The sequence below is a fragment of the Balaenoptera acutorostrata genome, chromosome 1 (assembly GCF_949987535.1).
Source record: "Balaenoptera acutorostrata chromosome 1, mBalAcu1.1, whole genome shotgun sequence".
Taxonomy (NCBI): domain Eukaryota; kingdom Metazoa; phylum Chordata; class Mammalia; order Artiodactyla; family Balaenopteridae; genus Balaenoptera; species Balaenoptera acutorostrata.
This window is the reverse complement of record NC_080064.1, coordinates 9,207,511-9,213,515: the sequence shown is the minus strand read 5'-3', so window position 1 is coordinate 9,213,515 and position 6,005 is coordinate 9,207,511. Positions and strand designations below refer to the sequence as shown.

Genomic DNA, 6,005 nt, shown 5'->3' with positions numbered 1-6,005 from the left:
AGGCACCGGGAGAGGCGGGCCCACTCCTCCCGGTGCGGAAGAGCCGCCTCGGCGCGGCCCGGGGCGCGTGGGACGGGCGGGGCGCGGGCAGCGGTGGCGCATCTGGAGCGGCCCGGCAGGGAGCGGGCGACAAAGGACCGCGGCAGGAGGTCCCTGGCGGACCCCAACAATGGATCGGAGCTGAGCGCTCAGCTGAGGCCGCGTCTGGCAGCGCAGAGGCCGGCGGTTCCCCAAAAGGATTATTCCGCCTAGGCTGTCAAATGGGACGGAAGAAATGCCCTGTGCGAGGGAGGAGGAACGGGGCACCGCGGGGCCTCAGTAGCCTCCGAAAGTGCGCAGAGTGGGGGGACGAGGTTCTGGGAGGGGTCGCTCTTCGACGTGGGGGTCCAGGGGGGTCTTCAAAGCGCTACCAGGTGAGACTCGGGAGCACTGACGGCTGCGCTAGTGTCCCCTCCCCATTCACACACCCTGGGAGGGAAGGGAGAAAGACAATACCCCTACCCAACACACACACACACACACACACACACACACACACGCGGTCCGCCTCCCACCACGCCCCGTCCAAAGTAGGTCTGATGCTCCCCAACCCGGCCCAGGCAGGACAAAGCCAGCGCTAGGGGTGGCTCATCCATCACCGAGCAGGGTGCCGCGTCCTGCCGACCCTGGGAGTCCCGGAATGCTGTGTTATGGGTCCCGCGGCCCCCATAACTCACCGCGGGGTCAGGGGGGCCGCAGGCGCTGCAAAGATCAAGGAGCGGTGGGGCGGGCTCGCGTTCGCGGGAAGCAGCAGTCTTGCCTGGAGCCCAGAGCTGGCCCAGCGGGTTCCATTTCGACTGTTTTCTTCTTTCTCCAGTGTGGCAAATTATGGCTCAGAGTTTTAAGAGCTCCGCTCTGTAGTCAGGTTAGATGCCTGGGCTCCTCTTCTGCTGTCATTCATTCCCCATATGCTTGGGCAAGGGGCCTGACCTCTCTGAGCTCACCGTTATCCGTAACTCTCAGGGTTCAAGGATTAAGTGCAGTGGCCTGTGTAAGGAGATAATGTTCCTAAGGTCCTGACCCCACAGGATATGCTCTAGAAAAATTATCTGCTATTGTTATCGTAATATTATCAGCCTGATGGGCAGGCACCAGGATGGATTGGGTTGCGAGCAGAGCAGAGACATGATCTGACTTTTAGGTTTTAACAAATTCACTCTGATTCCCAAAGTTGAGAATAGACTGCATTTGGCAAGGACAAAAGCAGGGAGACCAGCTAGGAACAGTGGCAGAGAAGAGGTGACGGTGGCTTGGGCCTGGGAGGGGGACGGTGGGTATGATTCCCTCTGTCAAGGATGAAGCTGTGGCCCAGCATTTACTGAACCAGAAGTAGGTTATTGGATCCTCTGGTTCAAATGCTGTTGCGATGGCTATTCGCCAGTGGGGCGATCTTTTGCCATGCTTGGACCCTCTGTTCTCTGGGTCCTCCCAGAGCGATGCTGCAGGAAAAGGTGGATGTTAGGAGAGGTCTGGACTCCTATCCCATCTAGGTTATGGTGACTTTGGGTCTCAGTTTCCCCATGTTTGAATGGCCAAAGTGGAAACAACTCAAATATCCATCACCTGATGAGTGGGTAAACAAAATGTGGTATATTCATGCAGCAGAATATTATTTGGCCACAAAAAAATGAAGTACCAGTACATGCCGCAATTTTGGTGAACCTTGAAAACAGTATGCTACGTGAAACAAACCAGACGTGAAAGGCCACATATTGTATGATTTACATGAAATGTTCAGAATAGGCAAGTCCATAGAGACAGAAAGTAGACTAGTGGTTTGTTGCCAGGGGCTGGCAGAAGGCGAGACTGGGGAAGTGGCTGCCAATGTATGCGGGGGTTTTTCTTTCTGGGGTGATGAAAATGTTCTGGAATTAGATAGTGGTGATTGACGCACAACTTTGTGACTCTATTAAAAACCACTGAATTGCATGCTTTAAAAGGATGAACTTTATGGTTTGTGAATTATATCTCAATAAAGCAGTTATTTTTAAAAAGTGGCAGTTGAGGGCTTCCCTGGTGGCGCAGTGGTTGAGAATCTGCCTGCTAATGCAGGAGACACGGGTTCGAGCCCTGGTCTGGGAAGATCCCACATGCCACGGAGCAGCTGGGCCCGTGAGCCACAGCTGCTGAGCCTGCGCGTCTGGAGCCTGTGCCCCGCAACGGGAGGGGCCGCGATAGTGAAAGGCCCGCGCACCGCGATGAAGAGCGGTCCCCGCACCGCGATGAAGAGTGGCCCCCACTTGCCGCAACTAGAGAAAGCCCTCGCACGAACCGAAGACCCAGCACAGCCAAAAATAAATAAATAAATAAATAAATAAATAAAAAAAATTAAAAAAAAAAAAGTGGCAGTTGAGTTGGATCAAGGGTTCTTACCCTGTGGTTGAGGATGACTTCAGAGGTCCTGGCAACCCCTAAAATTGTGGAAAACATTTCGTGTCTCTGTGCATTTCTGTGGATAAAAGTTCAAAGTTTAAGAAGAGATGACCTGTAAGGTCCCCCTGACCAACAAGGTGTCAATGACACTGTGGAGTCAGCAGAACTTCAGGGAGGGAATGGCATGGGGGCTTTGCCCTGGTTGAACTGTTGGAAGCTGCCCAGTGTTACTGGCCTAAGGTCAGGGCTCTGACCTGGGTCTGAGGTCAGCAGTGGACCCCAGGATCTGGGGCAGCTGGGCAGGTCAGGCCTCACACCAGAAGACTAGATGAGCGGGGAGAGGAGCTATCTTCAGCTGCAGCCACTTGTCTTTAGGCATCTCGGGCCATGAGGATGCATGCCCACCTTAAGGGCATCTTGGGGGCTGCCTGCTGCCTTGGGAAATGGAAATGGCAAGAGGGGCACAGCTACGGATGCTTTGGATGGGGTTTTGAAAGGCATGATGGCTGGTTCAGAGTGTTTGCTCTAGGGGCTTAGATAGTGTGTGTGTCAATCTTTTTTTTAGCATTTTTATTGGCGTATAGTTGATTTACAATGTTGTGTTAGTTTCAGGTGTACAGCAAGGTGAATCAATTATACATACACATATATCCACTCTTTTTTTAGAAAAACGTGGAACGCTTCACAAATTTGCGTGTCATCCTTGCACAGGGGCCACACTAATCTCTGTATCGTTCCAATTTTTGTATATGTGCTGCCGAAGCTAGCAAGTGTGTGTGTCAATCTTAATATCATTGTCATAACAGCCAGTAATTAGGCATTTATGTGCCAGGCATTGTGCACTTTATATTTTCACAAACATTATCTCACTTACTTCTTACTCAACTCTATGGAATTGGTGCTACCATGATCCCATTTTACAGATGAGGAAACTGAGAATCGGAAAGGGAAGGCCTCACAGCTGGTTAAGGGGCAGTGGTGGGGAGAGAAGCAGCAGCCCAGTGGGTGTGAGGGGCACCGTAGGGAGCATTCCGCAGCTCTTGCTTCATTTGTGAAAGCAGCTGTTCTCTGCACACCACCACCTAGAGCCCAAGCACTGAAATCAGAGGTCTTTGCTCCTCATCCAGACTAAATTAGGATTCATGTCAGGCAAGTGGCAGTGAGACACTGCCCACCATCATTTCATTCCTTCATTCTTTCATTCGCTCATTGGACACACATTCATTCAGAACCTGGATTTGGCCAGGCACTGGTGAGGTGCTGGACTAAGAGAATGAATGAGGCTGGGCCTCTGCTCAGGGGACATCCCAGCTGGCTGGGTTCCTGAATATCGTGGTATCAGTGGGATTGTCACCAGGCTATACGTGCTGACTCTGTGGCTCCTCCCACCTCCCTGTGTTTGGTGTCCTGGGAACCTTAGGCAGGGATGGGATGGATAATATGTCCTGTGATCGGGATGGTGAGAATGGGAGGGACTCTGGAAGCATCTTAGGGGTCTGGACACTTCATTGCTTGTTATCACACCCCATTCACTCATTGTGTGCTGTTCAGTGAACCCCAGGAATCTTCCTTCACCCATGCAGTCTTTGCAAAACTTTCTTGCATCTCACCTTCTCTTAGTTTCAACTTAAATGTCTCTAGGGAGTGATTTGCTCTCCGTTCCCATTGCAGACCCTCAGGAACCTGCTTCAGTTGGCAAATAAGCTCTCTCTCCTCCTAAACATCCATCCTTCCCTCCCAGATGCCCTCCTACACATTGTCATTATGGTGAAAAATATGCAAATACCTTTGAAAAACAGTCTCCCAGCAAGTGGGTATTCAAAAATGTAATAAATTAACCCCATGATGTAATCTGGGTCCTGTGACCATCCACCATGCTGATGCGATTAAGATATGAAGACCAGATGCCGAATGGATGGAAGTAACAGCTGACTTTTCACAGAGCTCCCCCATGGCCCTATGCTCATTCGGCCCCCTACCCCTGCCCCATCCCCAGCTTCTTGGCCCCCATGGAACCCGAGGCCATCAGAGGTTTAGGGAACATCTGTCCAGCCTGTTCATTTCACAAATGAGATCGAGGCCTTTTGGGGGCTGAGGTCGATCAGTTTGATCCCTCCTCATCTGTCTCCTAGCCCCCCTTCCTCTGTTTATGGCTGGCTCCAAATCCAAAGCCCCAAACTTAGGCATTTTTATCCAGGTTACAGTTGATAGGGTGGGTACCCCAATGTCAAACAAAGCTGTTGGGACCTCAGTGTTCTCACTGGAAAAATGAGAGTTTTGGGGTGTATGTCCACCAAGGTTTCTCTGAAGTTCTTTAGCTCTGTGTGGCAGGAGACCTCTGGGTGGCTTGCACTGTGTCGTCTCAGGGCGGGGGGTGGGGGTGTCTGGGGCTTAGGGCCCATGAAGGAATGCCTGGCATGAGCCCCCAGGTCACTCACACTGTGCCTCGGAGGCCACCCCACAGGAGTAGCTGGGCTCTGAGTTTCTCCACCCTAGACCCCGATCCTAAGGGACCCTTTACAAGGAATTGCCCCCTTAAGACTGCCACTTTCTGTTACCAGTGAAAATGCTGCTTGAGCGGGCTCCAGGGACGGGCAAAGAGGGACCCTCAAATCTCCCCAGTTTCCAAAGCATCCTCAGTGATTAAATCTCAGGGGGCCAGGGGACACCTGTCTCCAAGCAAGTGAGCTGCTCAGCTCTTTCCATATGGAAATGGTCCTCTTCTATGACATGGGCAGGGTCCCCAGGTCTTGGAAAGGATTGCTGTGCCCACAATGTGCTGCCAGGTGCATCCATTTCTGAAATAAATCATCCATTCCATTGGGTTAAGCATTGCAATTTTATGAAATGCAGACTTTCCCTGGAAAAGCCCAAACCACTGTGGTTGCAATTCCCACACTTTCTTGGGCATCAGGGCCCCTGGGAGCTTGTTAAAGGGCTAGTGCCCTGCTGTGCACCCCAACTGATCTGGTAGGTCCGGGAAGCCCAGGTTCCAGCTGTTCAGTGGGCTCCCTGGGGATCCTGATGCAGATTTCCTAGGACTGCTTTTGAGAAATGCTCTGCTGGCATTCTTGGCTTAATGGGCTAGGTTAGTTATTCTCTCCCCTGCCCCCACCCCATCAGAAGTGTGTAAATGCAGGTTTGAAAGCATCTGGGGTGAAGGGGGTGCAGGTCTCCAATACTAAGCAGTAAACGGTAAACATTCCTAGCTATATCTGTGTACCAGCAGATGGGCATGACTCCTAACAAGCTTTTGTGTCCCTGGAGGTCAGAGACAAGATCCCCGGACTTCTGGCCCTGATTTGTTGCCATAACTCCTCAGCCACTTCTCTGACCTTAGTTTTTCCATCTGTAAAATAAAGGGGCTGAAAATAAGGTGAAGCCCTGGAGTTAGAGTAGAAGTCAGAACTGGGTTTGTATTCCAACTGTGTGATTTTGGCAAATTAGGGAACATCTCTGAGCCTGTTTTACCATCTATAAAGTGGGACTGTAAAATGAAGGCTTAGCTCCTAGGGTTAATGAGAGAATTAAAGAAATCAGTGCTTGAAACATAATAAGTGCTCAATGCATGTTAGTAATTATTTTAATATTAA

General features: G+C 51.2%; 1 non-coding gene across 1 annotated transcript; it reads right to left on the bottom strand.

The window, feature by feature from the left end:
• Positions 1 to 3,078: 3,078 nt before the first annotated feature.
• On the bottom strand, positions 3,079 to 3,182 carry LOC114236287 (U6 spliceosomal RNA). The gene has a single exon (XR_003622254.1). It is a non-coding gene; the product is annotated as a U6 spliceosomal RNA (small nuclear RNA).
• Between the last annotated feature and the right edge of the window lie 2,823 nt (positions 3,183 to 6,005).